General features: G+C 53.0%; 1 long non-coding RNA gene across 2 annotated transcripts in view; it reads left to right on the forward strand.

The window, feature by feature from the left end:
- The window catches only part of LOC121096158, a 91,008-nt gene extending 67,924 nt beyond the window's left edge, over positions 1-23,084 (forward strand). Inside the window, exons 3-4 of one of the 2 annotated variants that reach the window (XR_005830364.1) lie at positions 21,582-21,703; positions 22,116-23,084. This is a non-coding gene — a long non-coding RNA (uncharacterized LOC121096158). Of the gene's footprint in view, positions 1-7,838; positions 7,986-21,581; positions 21,704-22,115 lie in introns of those variants that run through there. The other variant, XR_005830365.1, reaches the window with a different exon arrangement.
- Positions 23,085-26,209: the final 3,125 nt, after the last annotated feature.

Raw genomic sequence — 26,209 nt, forward strand, 5'->3', positions numbered from 1 at the left:
AAATGGAGAAATCCATCCGGTGGGGAAAAACGAGGGCACATACGTGCCTTATCGTGTGCACGGTGTAACACAGGGGTTTTTGGTCGACATGGGGAGTGTGCTGCTGGCTGGGGAAGGCTTCTCCCAGTGCGTGTTGTAGGGGTGTGCCTGTATGTGGTCCAGAAGACCTCCAGGGTTGGGGGGGGTGTGGGGGTTGGGGGTGGGGCAGGGGGTTGCTATTAATATGTACACACGTGGATGCAGCTCAGCAGGCTTTTAGCAAGGCTTTTGTAAGGATGTGTGTGTGGTCCCTTGACAGGGAGAAGGCGGTGAAGAGCCACCGGCTCCAAGGGCATCTCCCCATCCCGCAGGGACTTGCCATGCAGCAGCTTTCCTGCGGGATGACTTAGCCCTGGGGGCTGTGGCTTTCCCTCTTGACTCAGGGGCTGGCAGAGGAAAGGGGACACACTTGGCATGTAACACAGTGAGGTCATTCATCTGAAGAATTATTAACAAGACTTCATATTATCTATGTTCCATATAAACATCTTCCTCAGCAGAGAAGCATCCAGCCACATGTCAGTTCTCCAGGTCTGTGCAACACGCCAGAGGAAGACATTTCTTTAGGTCACAAGTGATAAAAAAGAAATTCAGCTCCGTGCCATGGCGTAGGACAGCATCTCGCTGAATTAGTCCAAACCCAGACCCGGCCTCTAAAACTTACTTCTACGAATTGAGCGCTAAAGTTGACACCCAGAGGTGTGTGATCTCGCATGATGTTTCCCAAGGCAAACAGTACCATCTTTCCAGTGCTGCCTGTGCACCCACGGCCTGTCGGGAGCTGTGAGATCCGGCTCGAGTGAAGCGACCGTGGGAGCTCGGAGCTGCCGGACCAAAGGGGGCAACTGCATGGAGGGAAGTGGCTGTGGTCACTGGGCTTGCTGGGGATGCTCGTGTGACCCCACCGCAGCGCTCCAGACCTCAGGGCCTCTTCTGCCTGTGGGGCGTGATGGGATGGGGTACCCATCAACGCCCTTGCTTAATTACGACGAGTCCATCACATGCAGCCTGCCCACAAAGTTTCACTGAGCTCTGGCTGTTCGGAAAACCCCTGAGTTTCTGCAGGCAGGATTATTGTTTGCATAAAAAAAGAATGGCACAGTCCTTCCTTTAAGCACTTAGCTTTAAATTACCTTACATTTGAAAGTTTTCAAGCAAAAACATTAACTCAAGCTTAATCGAGAGGAGGTGCTGCAGGTTGGAGGCAGGACACTTCTTTCACGTGAGTCAGAGATACTCTTTACCAGTGCCTAAGTGGCACTCATCCCTCCCTTGCTGCAGAGACAGGGCCAGGACTGCCACAAATCTGCACTTTTCCAGTGTTTTCTGTCCTTGTACCTTTTTTAAAAAGCCCCTATATGATACAGAGCTGAGCAGAGTTCTTGCAACTTGGGATTTGTTCCTCTAGCTTCCAGGGGAACTTTGCCCAAATCCTTGTTTTCTTCCCCTGTTAAAGTGCAGCCTTACCTGAGAAAGGATCTCGACTTTTGATACTTAGGCTTAGAGTCACAAAGGCATTTAGGGCTTTGTATTCCTCTGATACTTTTTTTATTGTATGTTGTGGACTATTTTAATTCAACCACTGCTTAAACATAGAATTTATATAGAAAATTTTTTATTATTATTATTATTATTATTTATATAATGATTTCACATTAAGTATGTGCCATTGTAGCAAATTTACATTGAAAAATGTAGTAACTGGTGCAGGAATGTCTTCAGGGTCGCCTGGAGTGTAACAGGAGCAGGCAGAGCACCTCCTGCAGACTGTCCCCCTGCCGCGGGATGGATGGGACTCTTCCTCCATCGCTGCCCCTGCTCTCACCCAGCCCACTCCGGTTGTCCCACCTGCGCGCCGCCTTGGAACAGCTCACATGTGAGGCTCTCACGGAGGGTGGGGGGCCACAAACGGCCTGACCCCGTCTGTCTGCAGAGCCTGGGGATGAGCGCGGTGCAGGGCACAAGGTCCCTGAGCATTGCTGCTGCCACAGCACGTGCTGGCACGTGGCTCCGTTGCACCTCGTGTCCAGCCCCAAGCGATTTGCCCGTGCAGAGGAGCCTGGCTCCACCGCAGCCCTGCACCCCTTCCTCCCAGCTTTGTCCCCCGCTGTGCCGAGGGCAGGGAGGGGAAGGGCCCTAAAGGCAAATAACCTGCGTTTCTAGAAAGCAAAATGACAGGCACGCGGCGGGAGCTGTTGTTAAAGCTAAGGCTGCAGAGCAGATGTTAAAGCATTGCCCCCGCCAGCTGCGTGGGAACTGGTGGAGCCACAGCCAGTGGGTGCCGTGGGCCCCCCATGCGTGGGAGACACCGTTAAGGGGATTCGACGAGATGGTGCCAGGGATGGGTCCCAGGGAGAGCCCTGCGTTAGGTGAGTCAGGTGCTTTCCCTTGACTGAGGATCCCGGTACTGGTGCTGGTGTGCAAGCCGTGGGTCCTTAACCTCCGGTGGATCCCAGGAACACCGGGGGAAATAGCTCTAAACCCCATTTAAATAGGGGCGGGGGGGGGGGGGGGGGGGGGGGGGGGGGAGGCCGGGGGGAACATTTATTAACATCTAATCCTGTTAAGATTTTCTACACCATATGTCTGAGCAACAGAACATGTGAAATGTGTACTAATTACTCCTGCCTGTGTCATGTGTGTATATTTTATATGCAGTCCCTGACCTTTTTGTTAATAACTTCACATTATATTCATTGACCTGAAACAAATTGAATTCAGTGGCACTCACTCAAGAATCGAATTACATAGTCTTCTTAATTGGTCTCTTATTTAAATGTGGAAAAGTAACAGTTTACCACCTGTAATTATTTTTTTTTTTCCTTAAGAAATTCCTGCGGAGAGCGTGCGTGTGCGTGCACACATGCTGGGGTCATGTCCGGGTGGGAGTTGTCCCAGAAAACCCGAGCCTGGCATGTGCCGTGGAGTGGAAAACCGATCCCTAAAAGTTTCGTCCCTCCGAGGCAAAACCACTTGTAGAAGTCTGTAAAAGCACCCAAATGATCTCCCCGGCTCGGGGGAAAGGGCGGCACCCAGGGCGAGCCGCCCCCCAGCTCCCAGGAGACCCCAAGCTGGGCGAGCATCTCTGCGGCGTGCTGGCCCCCGCGGAGTGCCTGACCCCCACCCCAGCCCCGCTGCCCAGCGGAGCCCCGCGGGGCGCCTGCCCGCTGCAGCCCTCTGGGAACCACCACCCGCAGAGTATCTGCGCCCACCGGCGAGCTGGGGGTGGCTGAAATTTCTGCTTTGTTTTTATTCTTCCAGTGCAGAGTTAATTGCCGAAGCCACAAAGAGGAGACTTACTCTTTACTTACTATATTTAACTTAAAAATGCAAATGTTATTAGTGTCCCGATCATTGATAAGAGTGCCTTTGTGCCATGCTTTAACCTCTATTAGGGGGGATTATGAGAACGTATCCACATTGGCATTTTCTAAGTGTCACTATGACAGCACTTGCTGCACAAATGCCTGGCTGTCACACTGAGGTTTATCACTAGGTTTTTTCCTGCGAATGCAGACTAATAAGCCCAGAAATTACAATTGCCTCCCTGCCGAATCTGTGATAGGCGGAAATAATGATATCAGTGCCCTGCTAATCTCCTTGCCTCCGCGCTTGGCACCATCCTATTGAGTCACCTGTCATACGCCGCTTTGATGAGGCGAATTCAATCTCTCAGCTATAATGACAATGGAGCCATTTTAATGTTTGGAAATGATTATGTGAAGGTTTCTCTTTGCTCTGTCTTGGCAAGCAAACCAGGTCAATGTTCAGGCTGTGTCTCCTGCCGCCGCTAACGACTTGGAAGGAGCCGGGCTGTATTAAGTGAATATGCCAAGTTATTAGAAAGGAGACATTGAAGGCAGCTTCGTCAGGGGAGACTCTTTTTTATTTCCTTTTTTCAAAGCAAAGTGCGAGCCTGAGAAGGCGTTTTTATACATGTGAGCATCTCACATGCCTCCATGGTCCCCAGCAGCGGCTTACTGGGGTGCATGTGCTCCTCACATGGCACACACAGCTGCAGGCACCTCGCAGCACCCCCGGGTGCCCCCCAGCAGACGTGCCCCACGCCCACCACGTTATCCTTGGTGCTCTGCACGCTTTTCCAGCTCTAGCCCCAAGGCTGCTACTGCAGGATGGGTGCAAGAGCGGAAGCAGGTGCGTCCCCAGCCCCGAGAGTGTGGTGCCATGTGCATGGCCCAGTGCGTGACACTTTGTTGGGTAGAGTGTGGTGAGACAGCGGAGCGGGCAAGGGACCCCCTCGTCTCCTGGGGCAAAGCCCGGCGCGTGCTGGCGCTGCACGGTGGTGCTAGCGGGCAGCTGGTTCAGTGCTGCGGGCGGCTTCCACGCTACGTCCGATACACCCCGCTGGGTAACTGCAGTGAAGCTGCCGATGCTAGAGGGCAGGCAGGGCTGGCTGCTGAATTTGCCTTCAGAAAAACCTCCAAACTCTCAAAGAGGTTTTCTGTTGCATTGCTGGGTAGGAGCTGTGCTGGTTTTCAACTTATCTTTATTTACCAGCCCAAAGGATAGGTGAGCAGTACTGCGGCGAGGGCTGGAGCAAGGAGAGCGAGGCTGCTGGCTCAGGGCACCGCAGGAGCAGCCAGGCTGCCGTTGGGCCATCGCCTGCGGAGCCGTCTATTTCTTTAAACCTTCAAGCTCAGAGCAACTTCCCCCTGCTCGTCACGAATCGCAAAGACTGGAAAATGTGTCCAGGCAGAAAAAAACCCTTTCTGCCCAGCCGGAGGTACACAGAATGCATTTGCAAATCTCCCTGTTTGCACCACCGGCTGCAGGGAGCTTAAAGTCTGTCTAACTTAAAAAACTGAGCACCAAAACCTGTCAGCAAGGCACGGTTAGTCCCTCCGGTCTGCTCGTGTGCTGGGTTAATAAATGAGGAAGGGAGCTGGTCTGCTGCCAGAGGGGCATGGGGTGGCGTGTGCCAGAGGCAGGCTGGGCAGTGGTGGGGACAGTCCCACGAGGTGGCATTCCTCCCTGTGTGTTGACTTCAATTAACTGTGTGGTAGGGAAACTGAACTTCTCCCCTTCTCAAGTGTCTGCATCTCTGATGTTAGTGGTCTCTGAAACCAGGTCTCATCCAGCCTTTAAAGATGAGACGGAACTCTTCATTTGTTTATTTTTAAGGTAAAAGGGAAATAACTGCTTTTCTTCAAGCTGCTGGCGATGCCATGTTCAGGGAGGGGTGCATCGCCAGGCTGAATGAGGGTTTAAAGTCATCTTGGAGACGTGCAGTCAGAGCCCACGGCTGGAATTCCACTGGTTGGGTAAAATCTGGGGGCTCTCCACGCTGCTGGGGCTGCGTCCTGGACGGTCTCTCCCTGGCATCTCTCTGGCAAGCTCATACGGGATGTGGGCAGCATGGTCAGGGTTCAGCCCTGCAGAGAGGCACAAGTCCCAGCGGGAAGTGGCGCTCCGGTATGGCCTCCATCGCTGTCCCTCCGTGCGGGGCGTCCCCAGCTCTCAGCCATCCCCAGCACTGAGCAGCGGTACCCAGTGGGGCCGGGCGAGGGGATGCTGCACCCGGCATGCCGGGGGCTTTGCTTCAGCATCTTCCTGCTGGCATCCACTGCCGGGTTATTAGTACTTATTAATATGACAATAATTTTCTGAAATCTTGACCAACTCTTTGATAAGGGAGGAATAAAGAAGTAGAATTTCAGATGTCAAGCTTTTATTAACAAAAGTGTTCAAGGCCATCTCTGGATGGATATTACAGGCTGCTTTCACTCTGCTCTTCAGTTTATGAAAAGCGATTGTTTAGCTGTATAGAGAGTATAGAGCAGAATCAAATTGACCTGCATGATACAGAAAGTAGCACTGAGCCCATTTAACTAAGGGTCCTTTGAAAGAAATCTTCTTTATTATAGATGAGTGCTGAAATTATTTCAAGGAAGTGATTATCTGTCTAATAATTTTAAATGCATGAGTGACTTCCACATATGAAATTAAGGCAGCCCGAGGCAGCAGATTTGGAGATAGGCTTAACGCACGGCAAGCAGCACAGTGGCACAAACACACGGGGCTGTTCCCCCAGCACTTATTTTTTAGGGATGCTCCTGGTGGGAGCCTGGCCCCGCGCAGTCACTCTGGTGGGGACAGATGCTCTGGTGGGACAGACACCGGATGGGATGGATGCTGGGTGGGATGGACGAACACCTGGGTGGGAGGGACGCCTGAGTGGGATGGACACTTCGGTGGGATGGACGCTTGGGTGTCAGTGTGCAGGATACGGGCTCCCCTGGTTTTGGTTGGATCCTTCCAAGCTCAGAGCTGGCTTCTTCTCGCACATCTGGGCAGCCTCGGGATGCACAAGCCCCACGCGTGCCTGCGTAGCGGGGGCCTTGGCACTGCCACCCCTCCACACACCTCTATATCTCCCTTAATTAAGGCAGCCAATCTAATTAGGGTGGCGCCCCACCGCAGCCGCCCCGTGGGGGTGCATCAAAGCCTGCATGGGGCGCACATGGGGGGCGGCGCGCAGGCAGTGCAATTACCCAAGTTAAGAAAACATCCCTGTAATTAGTGAGGCAACTCTAAGCACAAGGAATGGAAATTAGTCACAGCGCAATAAATTAGTTGGTGCATATATTACGTGCTGTGAGCACCCCGGGGGCCTCCTGTTTGCAAGGCTTTGGTTTGCAACCCCATGCCTCTCAGTAAAGCATTCATCCCTAGGTGATTATGTTCCAGCAAAAGGAGTTTTTAACTGAATTACAAATTTTCTTTCCTAATTCTTTTGTACACAGAATTGGGATCCCTCACTTCTCTCTCTCTCTCTTTTCCACTCCCCACCACCACCACCCCGAAGGTCGGGGAGCAAAGCCACTTCCCTCCCGCTTCAGCTAATAACTAATTTTCAGCTTTTCAGGGTGCTTCAAGACCCTGCATTGTTTGCTTTAATTAGGAGCAGTAGTTAAGGAACTATTTCAAAATCCCTCCCCAGTTTTGAACTATTTTAGCTGTCGTTTCTTTACTGAGGGAAGAAAAGGGGGGGGCAAAGCAGGAAATTGGACTGTAGCAGCACATAACATTTGCATCAAAATAATACAGCCAGCAAGAGAAAATCACAATCACATCACTCAGAAGGAAGGAACAGAATACAAATTAAAGGAATAATGTAAATTTTTTGCCATTAAGCTTCAATGACCATTTGAAATGGTGCAAGGCACAAAGGTTTTGATGAGCATCATCCAGTTTGATTATTCATACTTGTGCTTCTGCTTGAATTAAAGTAGGAGTGCTAGAGCCTGTTAGAGCAAAATATTTGAATTGGTAGTGAACTCTCACCTTTACTTGCGTCCATTTACTTTTCAAATGAATACCAGATAAGTTAGTGCATTTTATAATCGGCCTGTTTTCCAGTGAGTGCTGTCATTACATACCAATTTCTTTTAGAAGTGCTTCCTAAGAAACATTAAATACTTACAAATAAGGATCTGTCCATCACCGGCAGCAATCCTATTTGAGCAGCGTCAGGCGACTCAGGCAGGTTGCGTGCCCTCCCTTTGATGGTGTGTGCACGACTTCTCCGGGCCCGTGCGCGGCCACCGAGAGCATTAAACCCGGCTCGTTGGCTGCCCGCTGGGCTCCCTGCAGACACCCGGCCAGTCTGCAAACACCCAGCCTGGCCAGCGCCTGCCCCCGCCTGCTGCTTGGGGGGGGTACCCGCCTTCAGTCTAGAGAGTGATATTCTGTTGTATTCCATTCTGTTCTATTCCATTCTATTGCACCTTATTCTTTTCGATTTTATTCTATTTTCTGGTTTGTTTTATTTTATTTAGGTAGTATCACCACCTTCTCTGAAAAACAGAGCTGGATCCACAGCCCGCAGAGGGACGCATCCAGAGGAGCGGGGTTTCCAGGGGGAGAGCTGCCCAAGGCTCGGGGAAAGCCCCCAGCACCAGCTGAGCCAGCTGGTCCCACCAAAGGAGGCGCGTCCAGTGCGCAGTGCTGCAGAGCCGTGCACGGGGACACCCCGGGCTTTCACAGGCCGCATCGTCCATCAGCAGTTATGCGAAGAAGGAGCGTTTTGGCACTGGGAGGGGGAGCTGCCCGCGGTCAGGAGCTACCCCTCAACTCCTGACTGTGGGGTGGCGCGGCATGGGGCCACCGTTTGCTAGGGCAGGGGTGGCAGGACAGTGCCATCACGCTGTGCCCCACAGCCGTCCTGGGCCAGCTTTCTCCCACTGCCCCGCACACGCTTTCTTCCCTAAGCGATCGCTGCTTCATCCTCTTTCTAGCACTTGCCGTCGTGAAACACAGATCTCTTGTGCGGAGTTAAAACAAGAGGAAAGAACAGTATTTAATGTGGTTTCCAGATGCTGTGTTACAAATAGCGAGGGCTGCAGAGAAGAAGTGAGGAGTGTTAATGCAGTGTAGCAGGAACCAGCCCTGAGAAACTTCCCTGGGGGTCTGATGCTGATCGGCTGGAGGAGGCTGGCAAGGTTGCCGTGTACCTAAACGAGAGCAGAACCGGCCAGATGTTTGTTTGCTGTGAACCAAGTAGATATAGCAGGATTTTAAAACTGAGGGTTTTGTAAATGAAACATATTTTAAATTAACTCGGGATTTCTCCTTTAAGGAAAAAAAAAAGTATATTTCAGTAGTCAGATTTCAGATTGCTTATATACAAATACTGGTCCAGATGTATAAACAGAGACGATCCATCCCTGGGAGCTTATCAGCTTTGTGTGTGTTAGTGCACACGCAGATCTCACAGATTATACCAAGTTACTAACAGTGTGGCTCACTACTTAATAAAAAGTTTAAAAGACAGCCTTGGACTAGGGGATGCATTTAGTTGTTCCAGGGGCTGCTGGCACCAGCTGCTGCTTCTGCCTTTTCTAGCCACACCAGGAACCCACGGGCTCTTGCAAAAATGGCTCTGTGGGAAGGGAAAAGGCACCCTCTTACCTCCCTGCTCACAGTCACCGCAGCAAAAGCCTTTTGCCACCTTCAGCACCGTTACTGGAAAGATCTGCAGGGCCAGGCAGAGGAGTTGAAGGAATTTTGCTATTCTGATGCACATTTTCGCTGCGGGAAGGTGCTGCTGGCTGGGGGATTTGGGACAGCCTGCTGCTGCAAGGAGAGAAGTGCCAAGTCCCTGTTTTCCCGCCTGTGTTTACAGTCCAATGCTGCTGCTATCCATGAGTTTCCTGACAGTCATTTGTATCCCGTGATGCCTGGGCTTTGGCCTCGGGACAGGGTTGATGGCTGCTGAAGACATGACCCATTTTTACTCCCCGGTGGGTGCTGGCCGCATCCTTCTAGAGCAGGCAGGGCAGGCAGGGCTCCTCAGCACCGGTGCTGAGGTGTTGCAAGCACTGGAACAGGCTGCCCAGCGACCTGGTGGAATCATCATTCCTGGGAGTGTCCAAAAAATGCGTAGATGTTGTGCTTAGGGACACGGTTTCGTGGTGGCCTTGGCAGTCCTGGGTTAACTGTTGGCACTGGTGATGTTAAAGCTCTTTTCCAACCTGAACGGTTCTATGGTTCTGTGAGACACCCAGAGCCTCGCTTCGCTGTGCTGCCTGGGCTTAGCAGGTTATTCCTAATGAGCAACGAGCTGGTGATGCTGCTTAGATGCATCGATCGTCCGCTCGGAGAGGTCAGCAGGGCTGGCAGCACCAGCAAGGATGGTGTCAGGGACTGTGCATGGGGTGTTGAACAGCAATTCAGCTTTTCTGCCCTGGCGTAACTTCAGGAGCCCCACATGCTTTGGTACCCGCTGCATAGTTAAAGCGCGGTGGCCAACGTGGGGGCCTTGCTGCCATGGTCCCAGTGTTGCCTCCCCAAACTCCTTCCGACGGCTCCTGCCTGCCCGGGGTGGGTCTGTCCCTCCACACAGGTCTGTGAACACCCCGCCTGACAAACTGGGAGCTGCAGGGTGCTTTACCCTGGTTCACTCTGGTGCTCTATAAAATGCCTTTTCTTAAATGGGGGTGGGGGGGTGGGCAGGGAATCAATGCAACTACACATCAAAAACAAACAAACCTCCTTTTTAGCAATTTTAAAGCAATCCATCAGAAACTAATGAAGGCCACGTTATTTAAATGATAAAGGACAGGGAATGAATGCATACCATTGTCTCTGCCGCTTTTTTCCAAGGTGATCTGGGTTAAAACCATGCTCTCAGGGTTAATTTTGAGCTGCTTTACTTTTAAATATGTTTTTTTCCTTATTGACACGGGGGGTGGTTTATGTAATATCCACAATAATTTCCAGATTTCTGTAGGTTGCAGGGTTATCCCCATGAATGGCACTGCTGGCAGGTGGACGGGTCTTCCCCGGCACCAGCTCCGCGCCAGCATCCCATCCCGCACCGACGCGGGGAGCAGGGTCTGGCCGCCTGCCCGCCCTTCTGCTCCCCCAGCGCCTGTGGCCCTTCACGTCCCTCGTTGATTAAGGATGATTAATATGCAGTGCTCTAGGGTGCAATTAAAAACAAAAAAAACCCAGAAAGACAGCATGGAAAAGGGCAGCCCTGCCCTTTCCTTCCACTTTTCCCCCCGCTCTGGTTTCCGTGTTGCCTTCTGAGCCCCCGCAAGGGTGGTTTCTGGGGACCACCAGCACCAACCCAGCAGCTCAGACCTGCTGCCCCGCTCCTGTTCCTCCTGAATGGGGGCGTGGGTCCCCCCACACACATACAGGTCATGTCCATGCACACGAGCCTGGCAGTGCCACAGGGTCCCTCCTGTCCCCATCAGCGGTTTAATAAAGCAGCTGCAGAGCAGAGCAGACAGGGCCCAGCTCTCCAAAACAGCCCTCCCGAGCCCGAAGGGCGCAGTGCCGGGGCCTGGGAGTGATGCCTGCCGCCTTGCCAGCCCTAAGCGGTGGCAGTTCAGGGCTCTCACCCCTGAATGTCCCGAGGTTTGAAATGTGCCTGTAACAACTGGGAGGTTTCCCCATGCCTCGGCGTGGGGCACCAGGCGCAGGAGGAGGGGACGAGGGCGAGAGTGGGATTCCTGCAGTGGGGGCAGGCGAGGGAAGGTGCTTCTCTGCGCTGCTGCCTACGGCGCGTGCAGGTGGGACCAAGGCGAGCCCCTGGGAAGGTTCGTTACCTTGGGCTTTGCCGCTCTAGACCAGTTATCTCTCCATACTTACTTTTTTCCCCCTCTCCTCCTTGGGTCTTCTGCTGCTTCTTCCCTCCCCAGCACTTCAAAGCCCCACTGTCTTTCCAGGCACTTTACCACGTCCTTGTTATCCGGACGCGAGCTCTCCTAAGCCACCCCGTTGGCCGCTGGCGTGCGTGTGGGCAATCACAAATTTATGACGATGCCGAGACTTTGGGGGGAGGAAGCCGAGTGCGTTTATTCCACAAACTGCTGCTTTCAGGGATCATTCCACTCGACTGGCTGAGAAGAAAACTGCTCTGATAGAAACTATGTCATAATAGTTGGGAACTGGATAACAATGCCCTACCGACAGAGCTGATTTATTCTCATATGCCAGCGCGGGGAATTGGTATGCACCAAAGCAGAAAATGGACCTGGCTTTTCAGAAGTGTTTAAAATCAAGCGGCTCTGGAGTCACCAACCAATTATTTAGGTAATCTCTCGGCAGCCAAGCCACCCCATTTCATTAAGGGCGGTGCTGTTCTGCACAGCAGATATTGCAGGGGATCAGAATGAAGCTGCCTCTCCCCATCGCCCCTGTTACACTTTAACTGTGCTTATCAGGTCCCTGCAAGGAGGTGCCAGCCAGAGGCTGTAAAGGTGCCAGCACCTCACAGGAGTAATTGGGAGTGACCGAGAGGGGGGAAGGTGTTGAAGTTTAAGAGCAGCGGCCTGAGGGATGAGAGGGATGACGTATGTTATGGGTTTACTCAGAAATTAATAACATCTGCCTAGGTTTGCTTTGGAAAGAAAGAAATTAGGATGCTGCTTGAAAGTGAGGGCTGATCACCGCTTGGGGCGAGGGGCAGGAGAGTGGCGTGGAGTGACACAGCCACCGGTGGAGCGGTGCTCAGAGCAGCCCACCTCACCACGCCTGGGTGTTGGACACGGGTACCCCCCGACTCGTCCACACCACTGCGTCTGTGCAACCGGCACGAGTGCAGGCACGCACACCCTCACGCTCTCGTGTCCGTATCCCGTGGGTGGGCGTATTAACGCGGTGTCACTGATGTCTTACAGGGAAGCGGGCATAATTTGTGTGCACCTCTGGTTTCCCCAGGACCTTCACTCCCATGGAGATGCAAGGCCTGGCAGAAAAGCAGACGCTTGCAGAGGGCTGTGACTTCAGAGGTGTTAGCAAGGATGAGCTGCTCCGCTCACTGGGATGGGGAATGGAGCTGCCCCTGGCTCAGCGTCCACCCTACCCAGCACGCATCCTGGGGACATGTTTCTGGTTCTGCACATCTCATGCTCAGAGATGCCATGCCACTACCTTACCCAGGGGAAAAAAATAACCCCACTTGTGCAGGGAACAGCTCTGCCCCATCCCCTGCGGCATGCGCCACAGCTGCCCTGGGCTTCACAGAGGAGGGACAGACGGCAGGAGGGAGGACCAGCTCCGGTCCAGAACAGCGTTAGTTCCCACAGGCAAGTCTCAGCTGGCAAGAGTGATCTCCAGCCCAGGTAATTCGTCTGTTACCTTGGTTATCTTGAGGGAAAGGGGTAGGGAAGGGTTTAAAAGCAAACCTGAGCATTGCTGATGCTGCTACCAAAGGGAAAGGAAGGGAGGGAGCTGAGAGACGCTGTCATGAAGAGCTGAGCGGAGACGATGTGTGCTGGCGTGTGCTGGGAAGGGCTTCCTGGGCTGAGGCATGTCAAGGAAACATCCTGGAAGAGCTGGATGTTGGGTTTTGTTCAGGGGAGGTTTGCCATAATACGTTTTGACGGGTCTGAAATTGGTCCTACGGAGGCCAACAATGAGGGCGAGCAGAAAATCCACCCCCAGGCACCCACGTGCCGGCGGTGACCTGCCGCTCAGCCGACGCAGGGAGATAAGCGCTGCCAAGCTGTCACTCCTCCCGTCGCACTCCAGCCGACACGCAGTTATTTCGGCTCAGCGGCGAGGAGAGCCGGGCCGCACCTCGCAGGGCTGGCTGCCATCAGCCAGGCTCTCCGCCCTTGGGGAATTTAGGGAAATGGTTTAAATCTGGGTCTCCAGTTTGGTTTTCTGGGGGAGGAGGTGGAGACCATCGCACAACCGGCTGGTCCGCACACCTCCCAAGGGCAGTGCCTTGCCCAGCACAGCAGATACCTTCCCATTACTCCCAGCAGCATCCCAACTGGACACCGTTTTGAAAAGCGACGCTTTACAATTATTCGGTCGCCAATTCACCCAGATGCTAAAAAGCAATTATTGCATAGTTTTTTGTTACTCCCTGTTCCCCAGCACACTTAGTGCAGCTGGAGTTGGCTTATGCGATAAATGGACGAGGTTCAAAAATATGACTCCTCTGAACTTTTTAACCTTACACGAAAGGGAGGAATTCTAAGAGCAATGGATAAAATTCAATTAACTGAGATGACAGAAAATAATCTACTAAGCGAATACATCAGGCAGTTGGAAGCTTTCATACCTTTCAAAAAAGGAATAACCTATTTCTTCCCTTGTTATCTAATGACACAGGAGTTTATTTCTCTGGAAGCAGTTACAAATCTACCTAATGGGGCCTAAATGCTGTTGCCAGGCAATTAGGGGTTTATTGTGCGGCTAATTCTTTCATTTCCATCACTGGTGATTGTCATTACTGAACGCAGCTCTGACGAGCTGTCCCCTTGGCCGAAAGCCCGTGTTTGCATGTAGGCGCACGCGGGTGCACCTGTGTGTACATACACACACATATGCACACATGTAGCTCCCTGTGTCTACATGCACCAGGCAGAGCGTGGGCTCAGTGCTTGGTGCATGCTGCCCCCGGCGCCAGGGACACCTGGCTTCGGCAGCTGCAGCAGCTTTTCGGGAAGAAGGGGCTCCATTTCTTTCCCCAGTTGACTTCTGGATTTGTCACTTCGGCCAGCAGTGCGGACAAGTGCGGAGGCGGGCAGTCTGGTCCCTCCTCGCTTGTTATCTGTCTTGCAAACCGCCCGCCTTGGGCCCCAACCCTCTGCTCGGTCTCCAGGGGCCGGTGGGGCCGGTGGGAGCTTGGCCAGAGGGCTGGGACAGCACGTGCCCTCCCTGCCTCCTGCACAGTGGTGTGGGATGCTTGCTCCGGAGCCCGGGCTGGTCCCCCTGGGGACGAGGGGCAGCTGGGCACGAGGGGGCTGAAGGAGCACTCCAGGGGAAGGTGTCGGCTGTGACTTTACTGCCAGAAATTATTTGAATTTTTTCTCACTGAAATATTTGATTTTGCCAAAAAATTAAGTGTTGGGCTTTGAGGGAGGAAGCTTGCGCAGGGCTCTGCACAGGCGTGGCTCCTGCAGACAGGCATTGCTGGCCACTGAGCAACAGGGGCCAGGGCCTGGATGGGCTCTGCAGCCCTCAGCCCCCCGCAAAGAGGGATAAACCCCCTTCTTGGCGGCAGGGAGATGCAACCTGGCCGGCAGCACCGAGCCTCTGCAGCTGCTGGAGCTTGGCAAACCTGCGGGGAGGCGGCGGTGCTGGTGGCAGCACCTTCCCTGCCCCCTACCATTCGGGTGCCACCGTCCTCCCCGCCGCTCCCCGCAGCCCTCGGTGGAGCTGCCGACTGGGGGCCTGCTGGGACAGTGGGGCCGTCGCGCCCCACGCTCCCACTGCGGCCGTGGGCACTCAGCCAGCCACTGCGAGCGTCCTCCCTCGTCCTTCCCCAGAGTGCCGGGCCCGCGCTGCCCAGCCTTGGGCTGCATGCCGCCGGGCTGCTGTCTGCTTTTGAGTTGTGCTGCCGCTCCGTTCCCTTGTAAGTTGCTCTGGCAATAATTTGGAGTTGCTACTTAAAAATACCGATGGGGTACGTACAAGCTTTGGCTGGAATACGGTATTTGGCCTTTCAAGGGAATGCTGTTACAGCTGCAGACTGGCTGTTCCCCGCTGATCCAAAAGCAGATCTGGAGAAAGACGAACTTTTCTGATGGGCAGCGGCACGAGCACAAATCAGAGCAAATGCAATTAGTGCCAGGCCCTGGTGCGAGCCCGGGGGACCCGATGCCTGCCTGTGCCCGCTGCCTCTCTCCGCAGCCCAGCAGCGCGGGAAGCGCCAGCTTTGCAGAGCTGAGCTCAAGCTCTGCCCCAGCGGTCTCTGGCCCACCCCGTGCTCGGCAGTGAGTCCCTCACCCAGGGAGTGGGCCAGCCCACGGCTGGGAAGGACACACTCCTCTGTGTCCCCAGCCCCACCACGCCTCCCCAGTGGGAAGGAGGATGTGGGCACATGGCTGGGGTGAGCCATCTCTAGCTCAGGTGAGCATCAGAAGGTGCAAATGGCAGTTATTTAAGCTGGCAGGGTTGGTCTGAGCCCCTTCCCTGGGGTGGCGTGGCTGTTGTGACCCCCTCCAGGGCTCCTGGGGGTAACGTGGAGCTGCAGGACCGTGCGGCTGTGTTCTGGGCGTGGGGGAGCCAGCCAGAGGGGCTTTTGCTGGGGGCTCCAGCAGACCTCGGGGGCGTGTGAGCAGCACCGGAGGGTGCTGCAGGGCCTGGGATGCTTCTCTCAGCAGAGGCAGGATGGTCTGTGGTGGTGCTGGGAGCCAGCGGGAGCATAAAAGCTCAGGCGCAAGGAATGGCAGGCTCTGCTCCTTAATCCAGCGCGCGCGTATGTGGCTGAGCAAGCTCTGGAGGCAGAGCGTGTGTCCCTCCGGCGTCGGAGGCAGCGGGAGCCCTGGGCTAGAGGCTGGTTAGAGGCTCTGCTCCAGCTGCTGCCGTGGGTGCTGGTGGCCCCCCCGCACCCAGCCCCGGTGCAGGGTACTTCTCGGTGGGCCTTTGGCCACTGCCGCCAGAGGCGTGCGACTGCAAAAGCAGAAATACTTGCTATATTTTGCAAAATGAGCCAGAAGAGGGGGAGGTGGGGCAGGGGGGAAACCCTCCATCCGCAGCCAGCCAAGTGTCCTCTCCAGATGGAGAGGCTGTTTTCGCAGGTGACCATGTGGAGCCCTGATGTCCCCTCGGGGTCCCTTGCAGCTGCCGCGTGGCAGTGGTGCTGCCCTCGGACGCGGCCGGGCTGGATGCTGCTGCCAGGCCCTGGTGGCGGGCCATGCGTCCCCAGCAGCCAGCAGCAGGGCTCGGCGGGGGGACAGCAGCCGGAGCCCCCCGGATGCCCGCCAGGAGAGCACGATGCTGCGATAACGGGCTTGCTTATCACCTTGGAGTGAGCTGCATTGTGGCAGAGAAAGCCCGTCAGCCATGCGGAGGCTTGAAATAACAACTGTTATCTTGTCATCTATTGACTGTCTTCTGTGGCTTACCGTTCTACAAGGTAAGAGCGCTGTTTGAGGAATTAATGTCGCTACACAGAGGTATTTAAGGCCAGGGTTGCTATTACCGGTTGGGAAGGGCTGTGTTAATGAGACGATACCGCAGCAGCACGGGGAGGGGGAAAGCGATGCTCGGGAGCACGCACGAGGGGAATTAGCTGTTTTGGAGAGGCTTCAGGGACACCGCTTCGCTTGCCTGCTGGTGCCGCTAATGACAGTGAAGTGCTTCCTCTCCTGGCAGCATCCAAGATTTGGAAGCCAGGGCTCACGATGTTTTTAAAAATAAGAGTAACTTTGAAAAAAAGCTCAGGCTATTTTTTTATTTGCTGCCTGGTTTGCTGTTGAGGACTGTAGCATCCCTGCACGGGCTAGCGGTTTTCTCAGGGAGCCCTGCTCCGGGAGCTGGGGATTTGGGGAGAGCCAGGAGCACCCCAACAAACCGCCTCCCCAGAGGGTGGGGTGGATTTGAGGACCACTTGCGCCGCCCCGCTCGGGAAGGCGGCTCTGGGAAGGGGGAGCAGGGCAGCGCAGGGCAACCCAGGTTTTCAAAGCCACGTGAGACCCATCTGTAGCGCAGGGATGCCACGTGTGAGCTCGCAGACTTAGCCTGCCCGTCTCCTTCCCCACTTCTGCACATATATTTTTATCTTGTAATTACAGGCTGCCATATGTATAGGGGCATTTAAAACACATGGAGCTGACCCTGCAAACCTCTTCCAGGGCAAGGAGGGTTTGCCAACTTCAGGGCCTGTGTTATTGACAATGATGATTGAAAATAATCCTCTAAGTCAGTATTAGGGTCAGGCCTTCTGTGTAAATCTTTATTTAGGTGCCGGAGATGTCTCCTCTTCAATGCTATAGGCTGTTACAGCTCCTTTATAAAGTAAATGCGTCGGGGCTGCTAAATCGCTGGATTATAAGGCCGTCACCCGTGCATACTGAGTCTGCTTAGCCTAAACCTTCCAGAAACTTTCATTAAAAAGTGAATATAAATGTTCAACGCATTCATAACCCACAGTGGGCTGTTTAAAACACAGCTCTGCCCCAGCGCAATGCCCACCGGGCACCCCAGGGCCGCGCCGGCACCGCAGGGCCAGTGAGCATCCTCCGGCTGGTTTTGACCCAGGGCAGCTTGGTGTTCGAGAACAGCAGTGACGGAAGGTCAGAGTCAGCTGGGCTGGCTAGAGAAAGTATTTTTAATTAAATAGAGGTGAACAAACCCAAAAGTATTGCTGGAGGTCCAGGCAGCAGCTTTAAAGCCGCCATACCAGTCTAAAGCTCTGGGTTCTGAACTGGAGTCTAGAGCAGTGTTTTTTCTCAGGGGGAGCGGGACCATAAGCCTCAGCTCCCAGGGAGATGGGTTTGGGGTCGCTTGGCAGCACAGGTCCCCGTTGGTCATCCTCCGCGAGCAGAGGGGGCAGGGAGGCCCTTCCCAGCCCGTGGAGCTGTTCCAGCAGCAGGAGCCGAGCCTGCCAGCGGCCCCGGGCGAGCATGGCTGAGGGCTGCGGCGGGTCCTGGGCGAACGGCACGTGCCGTGGCACCGCGGGCAGGCGGGCAGCTCGGCGCTGCTGTCCCCAGGCCGGGCTCTGCTGGAGGTGCTGCCCGGCCACGGTGGAGGCCCCAGGGGTGTCCTGCATCTCCCCCGCCACAGAAACGGTGGGTGCCATCGGCTCTGCCGCTGGGCTCTGACCTCAGGGCCATCCTCCACCGGTGCTTCCCCATCAGATCTGGTGAGCAGAGGATGCCGTCGGCCTCCGCGGAAGATGAAAGCAGCCTTTGGGGCGAAACCCGCACCCCCTAAGCCGCCAGGGTGGCAGGGGGGCCCTCCCACAGCCCCCCCCGGCATCCTCCGTACCGGCGCAGTGTGTCAGTGCAACACGCGCTGCATCACGCAGCTTTCAAAGAGCACTTGCAATCTCATTATCAGTTACGAACATTTAATACACCCAGGTAAATTAAGAGTGTGCTTAATTTCTTATCGTAGTTTTCACTTTTTATTTTTCATTGAGGAACTTTCTTTTGTGGGAATTTTTGTTTTGTGTTCTTTTGTTGTGTCAGTCTGCTGATAAAAGCGTGTCGTGGATTGCATTGAGCTGTTAATTTTCCTTTTGGTATGGTTGCTACAATGACTTATTTTGTGTCTGATGTATTAGTTATCCAATTTTTGTAAGCTGATTTTAAATGTTACTACGCAAACTCTTTTTACAGCCTGTGCAGCTTTTAATCAAAAAAAAAATGAATGAGTGCAGAGATACACACAGGAGTATTATTTATATAAAATATATAAGCAGGAAGAATCTTCATAAATCACAAAATGCTATTATCTTTGGGGTTCATGACAGCCATAGCTTTTTTGTTGTTGTTGTTTTTTTGTTACAGCAAACCAGAATACATTAAACACCCCAGGCATTCAAAAGGGACGTCTCAAAAACTGTACAATTGCTGTATTTATTCCATTCATTTAGTAGGCAGTATTTAATATCTAAAGTCTGGTTTACACAAATAAATCTTAAAATTAAGATTTAAGTAAGAATTTATTGAGGGAAGCTACTGTATCTGCCTGCAGCAATATTATGGTTTATGACCTAAGGAATACGGTATTTAATCCTGGAGGGAGAGCTTTCAGAAGGCTGTTTTACATAAGGCTCCACTGGCGATCTTGTGCCTGTTGGGGAGTATCCGTGTGTGTATGGGCACGCACGGAGCCCCCTCGCTGAGGGTCTCTGCCGAGGCGGCACCTGGACCGGGACGCTGCCAGAGGGAGGACCGGGATGCTGCCAGAGGGAGGACCGGGATGCTGCCAGAGGGAGGACCGGGATGCTGCCAGAGCATCGCTGCCCTGCGGTGGCACCTCACTAGATCCGTTACAGAAAACCCTTGCTTGGGTTGCACTAATCAATAGCTGTGCCTAACGGTTTACTATACCGTTTAATTAAATGAATTTACCTTTTGAAGGAAAATCCATTGCAAGCAATTTAGATTCTGGTGTATGGCAACCTTTTTTGAGGTTACTAGTGCTTTTAACCACTGTCTAAAGTGCATACAGTGTTAATTAGCATATTTAGGATTAAGTAGATTTACCATGCAGTAATCATTCTCTAATTCAGTAAGAACTATCCCTGGTGAATAGTGGACATTAATGACAGTTGCAAGAGCTTAGATATTACATAATCACTAATTACATTCTGCACAATTAGCGGAGACTCCTCAATGTGAATCGCTAATGGCTGATTTGTGTCAGCAGCCTGTTCTGGCTGTAAAGAAATATAAACAGTCCGCATAATTTTCTGATGGAATTAGCATAGGGAAGGAGGTTATTAATGAAGTTGGGAGGCCGGGAGGAGTGCTGATGGATGGGGTGAGCCCGAAGACAGCGTCACCCCGCCATAGCCTGCCTCGATATACACCTGCCCTTCATGAATGGCGCCGGAGATGCTGCCGCTCACTTCCAGCATCTCGGCTCCCTTCAGGCAGCCGGAGGGTGAAACGGGCACCTCACGGGCCTCTGCGGGAGGCCGGAGGGCACTGCGTTAAGCACTGAGTTGCAGGGTGCAGAACCAAACCTTTGGCCTCAAGCGATCTTGGGCTCAGTCGTTGGGGATGACCCACAGCCTGCCACAGCAAAAACAGGGGCAGGCCGGCTGACACAAAGGCGCTGGTTGGTTGGTTTGGGGTTGTTTTTTTTCCATTGCTCGATCTTTGGAAAATAAAAATGCAATAGTTTCTCACACTACCGCATGTAGCAACTCCTTACTTTGAACCATTTGCTAAAACTATGAAAAAATCAAAAGGCTGAATTTCCCCCCCATCTTGCATGGCAAAGCTGACTGAGACCCTTTCGTACCTGCTGACGATGACAAAGGTTTGGAAGAAAGTGGGGTGGCAGGCTGGCTTCACTTCTTTAAAGAAATAAACCTTTGCTCAATTGATTTTTAGTGATGTTTGGATCAGGTCCATGGTTACTTGCAAGCAGAATTCAGCCTCCCATGTTTGTCGTGTGATTAAAATGAGGAATAGTGGTATTAAGCCAGTGAATTGCTTTGGACAAATCCCAAACTGCAGACCAGCACTGGGCCCTATACCTTTAGGTATGAGGTATTTTACATTAAGATTGCATGTGGTTTTAAAAGGCACTGTCAGAGCAAAAGCAATTTAACAAAAGGCAATGTATCTGACGACTACTCTTCTGTCTGCCAAGTGCTCTTCTCCGCGAGTGCATTGTAGGGATGGCAGATTACATCTTCTGAATATTTTTGTCTGTTGCTTGGTTCATTTTCATAATAATAACTTGCATCCTTCTATATCCTTTCATGTTGAGGGGTTGCAAACTATTATACAAACAGACCCACTCCTGAGATGCAGCCACCTCCGAGGGGGAAGACGACAGCTTTTGGCAGCGGGCAGCAGTTTCAGGGAGTGGGAAGTGGCTGCCCTGGTGAGGATGCAGGGGAGCACTGAGCGCAGTGGGCTCTGGACAGGGTGCTGAGTGGGTTTTGGGGAGCCCCTGCCTGCAGCACACCCCACCTTACACCGCCTCTCGGCATGCCGCTGTTGGAGAGTCAGGGAGCCTGCGGGTCCCCGTCCTGCCCGCGCCTGGGGGGAGCCTGCAACGGGGACTGAGCTATCAGCTGCTGGGGTAGCACGTGGGTTTGAAAGAAACCACCACAATATATATTAAAAAAAAAAGAACATTCAAAGCACAAATAGCCTTTATTTTCCATGTTGTGCGTGAACCATTCTAGACAGGTGGACATAAGGGCTTTGCAGCAGTGTCGAATGGGAGCGGTGTGCGCTGAAGCATCCTCTGCCGCTTCCCTGGTCAGCCAGAACGGGCTGTAGGCAAGAGTCTCCACTTCTCAGCGTGAGACCCAAAATATGCCTCCTCTGGCAGCAGCAGGATGGCTAGCTGCTTATTCAGACCCATGCAGGGCATTGCTAGCGTGCCTTAGATAACGGATCGTTAGCTGATGGCCATGTCCCCACAGCCCTAAAACTGCCGCAGGGCTGCTGAGCTGCCTCTGCCCCAGCAAACAAGTGGCTCTGCTCAGCTTCGCAGCACCAGGTGGGATTTTGAAGGGACTCACAATATTTTAAATGTTATTTCCCAGCAGCTAGGCTGGCAGAGTGTTCACATTCACATCTGAAAATATCGGCCTTTAAGTGCCTTGTCTAGAAACTCTTTTTTTACCTTTCCAGGGCTGGCGGCTGGGCTGACGTGAATTAAGGCCACCTCAGTGAGCAGTGGTGGAGGACGAGGCCAGCGGGCTTTCTGCTAAATGCACTCGGGATGAGCAATTAAACGGTGCAGATGCAGTGTGGTAAGCATTGTTTTTAGTTACGGATTCTTCAAAACCACACTTTCCGCGTCACCGATATTTTTTCCTGCGTTTTGACCCGGCTAGCAACAGCAGAGCACCACACGTGCCCTCCGCCCACCGGTGTCTGCAGCCTCCCGACCCCTCCAGGACCGGTGCCAGGGGGGCTGGAGATGAAATGCAGACCGTGGCGTGGGGCAGCATTTCCATAAGTGCTGTTTGCGAAGGCAGGTGCGATTCCTTACATTATCGCCAGAACATTTAAATCTTAATGACTGGCATTGTTGTCTCAAAGACGGTGTTTTTCCTGCTGAGAAACTGCATTAGATTGGAGAAACAGAGCTCATTTCCATTCACTCAGCAGTCTCTCTAGAAATGACATGCAGTGCTTGAAACTGTTTATTTCCAAATTCAGGCCTCCTCCGCATCAGTCATCAGCTTCAATTACCAGTTTTCCGGAGCTGAGCCATCAGGCAGTCTGACACGAGGGTCCAACCTAATTCCCACCTTCTCCAAAGTCAAGAGCATAATGTGCAGATGAAAAGGTGGAAAATAGCCTGGACTTCATTAGCATGCAGAGCCCGGCTGTTCATTTGCTTGCTGCGAATGGAAGTTCTGACACTCGGCGCCTTCTGCAATATGAGAAAAGTCCTCTTCAGAGTATATGATGTCCTTACCAGCCAGGAAAGGTCATCAAAAAGGCAGGCGCTGACCTTGCTCCCTGCTCTTCATGACTAGTTTATTGATTCCAGGAACACCTCATTACATGCCGGATCAACATATTATTGCCATGTTCAGCGGCTGAATTGTTTACAAGTGTCTTTATAACCAGCAAAAGCCTTCCGGATGATGCATGACTACACTCATTTGGATGTGACCTGCCAATTATGTGTTATCCGATATGGTGCTGTGTGTCTTGATCCCTGACCGGGCCCGCTGCCCTGCATCAGCACGGGCCCATTTACTACTTCTTTCTAACCGCTCTTTGGGAAAGTGTCCATTAGCCTGTCAGTCTGTAAATATTTTATTTTTTTTTTTACCTCCGCTGCAGGCAACACGAGCGTTATTGCTCTGTCATTTGCTATGCATGAGGTTCATAATCAGTTGGGGGAAGAGGGTTGTTTTTTTTATGGCGGCGTCTGATAACCCACGCAATTTGCAGTCAGTATGCATGGCGAGCGGTGCGACTTGTTACAGAGCCGCGTGCCGGCCCTGCGAGAGAGACCTGTCATATTTTATTCAGGCGCGAGTACTGCGAGGCTGGTGATTTATTTGCGGGAGGGAAGGCAGGAGCAAACCCCCCCTCCTCCCCAGCCTCTCCCTTCCCTGCCTTTAAAGGTCCAATAACTTACCACCCAGCAAATGCATTTTCCTCTTCTACATATTTTTCTGTGGTTTGCATTCTCATTCGCTTAATATATTGCAATGCATTATTTATCCTCGGTCTGCAGCCGGGTGACGTGGTGTAGTTTACACGCACGTAGACACAAGAATTTCAAAAATAAATCACAGGGCACGACTACTATTTTAATCTCTCATTACAGACACTTCTATGGCTCAATAAAAAAAGAGTGGCAGCACAACTCGATTAGCTAGTCTGTAAAGAGAGATTGCTCCAAAAAGTGGCACTGAGAGAGCGGCTTATGTGCCCCCATCGGCATGGGCTTGGTGTGCCTTTTGCCACTGCAGGTCACCAGCAGCCGTTGGTGATGGCACGGACGGGTGTGCGGACGGCAGGCAGTGCCAGCAGCACCGCTCACAGCACTGGCCCCGCACCGCTGCTCAGCGTTCCGTGTGGCACTGGAGAGGTGCTGCCCGTCTCTTCCTGCACCCCCAGCCCCGGTCACTCACAGGGCAGAGGCTGGCGGCGTGCGGTAGCTGCCCCTCTCCCCTGGTGCAGATGATTTTTCTTGACGTGTGATTTCCACCTGCAAGCAGCAGCAAACGTGAAGGGGCTCGTGTGCACGTGCGGGTGCAGGGGCACTCTGCAGGACCGGGAGCGGGCAGAGCTCTGACACCTGGGATAGGGCTTAAAATCTGTCTCTGTTCAGGGGAAATACTTGAAGCGAACTCGAAGCTATGCAGAAGAGCTGCTGGGTGTTTGCCAGCCTGGGGACGCTCTCCCGAGCATGAACCAGGCCCACAGTGACCTTATGCTGATTTTGGTTTTGTGGTCTGGTGCAGAGTGATGGACTTGTGCAAGTGAGAGACAGTGTGTCCCCACGGTATCTTATCCCACAGTGTGTCGCGATGCTGCAGCATCTTAGCCCAACTTTCCAGGGTATGAATACTGCTTTTGGGGGTGGGTGGGGGTGGGGTGGAAAGACCGACAAACCACAAAACAAATAAACAAACAAAAAAACCTCCCAAACAACAAACCCCCCCAAAAAACAACCAACTGGCATCACCTGAAGCTGTTTGGGGGCTTGTTTATTTTATATCCACAGCCTACCGATGGTTTTCTTTAGAAGTATTTGCTATTTGAATTAGCTATGGTACAAGAGTTGTGATGGAGCGTGTTTGACCAGCAGAGCAAAACTGGTTTCTGCTCGATTATCTTAAGCCGGGAGGATGTGCCGGGGCTGGCAGCGTGTTGGTGCCTCTCAGAGGCGTTTCTGGAGGAGCTGGGGCCCATTGTGCTCCTGGAGCCTGAACATCACTGCGTCCTCTGGCTCTGGGTGCCCGGGGTGTCTCACCCCTGAGATGCTGAAGGCAGCTTCGTGCAGAGGTGATGCACCCATGCAGCCACGGATCTGGCTGATGCAGCAGCAGTGCGGGGATTTCCATGGGTTCTGTGGCCTGGCTGGAATAAGACAAAATTTATGCACGTGTAGTGCTGTCTCCTCAAAGCTCTGCAAACATTAAGTTGCCTAACACCGCTTGGAAAGTGTTAGTGTTGAAATCCTCTTGCTGTGGTTAAATTGAGGGACCAAAGGGGCTTAAAATCTTCAGGAGTGAACCGACAGCAGCAAAGAGGCAGGGTGTCCAGCGTCCTGACTCTCAAAAACCAGAATTGCATCTTCCTGATTATAAAAAGCACCAAGCCAGGCCCAAGGCTGCCTTAAACCCCTCCCCGTGCCCTCAGAAGTGGATGAGGAGCTGGGGGATGCCCCTTGCTGGGGCGACAGAAAGCAGCTGGGGGTCCAGTTCCTTCCTTACAACACAGAGCCCTCGGGTTTGGGGGCTGTAGAAGGGGGATTGAATTTCTTAAAGCCGTCCATTTAGCTTCCAAACTACAAACTGGGCTTGCGTGTGGTTTTTTAATTAGCAGTGGGGCAAAACGCAGTCTCAGTCAGAACAGCTTAGGCTCTGGAGACGGCACAGAGCATTGATCTGAATCTGAATTTTGGAAAGGAGAAAAGCGTCCATTTAGTAGCAAATCTCTGGGTCTGAGCAGCCCTGAAGCTGCAGGTGTTGCATATTTAAAGGGCTGATCCACCATGGTGAGCTTTGGGGTTTCTGCTGCTGCGATGCTGCTGAGTCCCGTGCCGCAGCCAGGTAACGCCGTGCCCCAGTGTGGGTTGCCCATCAGCAGGAACTGAGTCTGCGACCGCCGCCGCTCAGCATGGCACAGTGCTGGGATCTGCCCCCCGGGTGAGGCGCGGGGTCGCTCACTGTTCGGCCTGTCCCGCACAACCAGCCAGTGGCGCCTGCAGCCCCGTGTTAGTCATGCTGGGATAAGCCTGCAACGGTTTATCAAGCCCCAGACATCTGTCCAAATTTGGCACTTGATCCTTTCTTTTCTGTTTATGTCATTATTTCTGGCCTCCTATTCATCATGTAAATTTTCTCTTTAAAAGGAAGAGAAAAATCAACTCCTCTTTATGACAGCAAAGCCATGAAAGTTGCATGACTATGGAGAGGAGCATTAACCTTTCCTTTAGCCTGAAGAACTTCATAATCTGTTTAAAATCAACTTTTTATTAATTTTGGAGTGATGCTCAGTGCCTGAAGGAAGTGAGACGCAGTGGCATCACCAGGGGAACTCTCACGTCTGTAATTTAAGGTCACGCCAAAATCGAGCGTGCCCGTGGGTGCTGCGGGAATCCTAGCGCTGCCCAGCTGGGGCCATTTCCCTGCTGCACTTGCTCACCAACGCCTCCTGCGGGGTCTGAACCGGCGAGTTTGCAGCCCCCCATGTCCCACCCTCAGCAGTTTTTTGCCCCGTGGAAGCTCAGCAGTGCCTCCTGCAGCGCTCAGGTTGGTTTCGGCGTCTCCCCGGTACCCCACTGCTGCCAAAACCACGGGATACAAACACAGACAAGGGCTTGTAAGAACCAGCGGTGCGCAGCGACTCAAGGCAGTCAGGCAGCAGCGTGTGATGGCGAGCGGAGCTATCTGAGGCTGCTGGCTCTTCCCTGGCTCTGCTGAGGCGGGTTTCCATCCTTTGGCATGTCCTCTCCTAATGTTCCCGTGCCCGCCAGCCAGCTGCAGCTCCTTCAGACAGCAAGGGACTTGAAAAACAGCCCGCCATTCAGAGTTCTCCTTGCGGCGCATCGCTGCCAGGAG

This window comes from Falco naumanni, chromosome 12 (assembly GCF_017639655.2).
Source record: "Falco naumanni isolate bFalNau1 chromosome 12, bFalNau1.pat, whole genome shotgun sequence".
In the NCBI taxonomy this organism is placed as follows: domain Eukaryota; kingdom Metazoa; phylum Chordata; class Aves; order Falconiformes; family Falconidae; genus Falco; species Falco naumanni.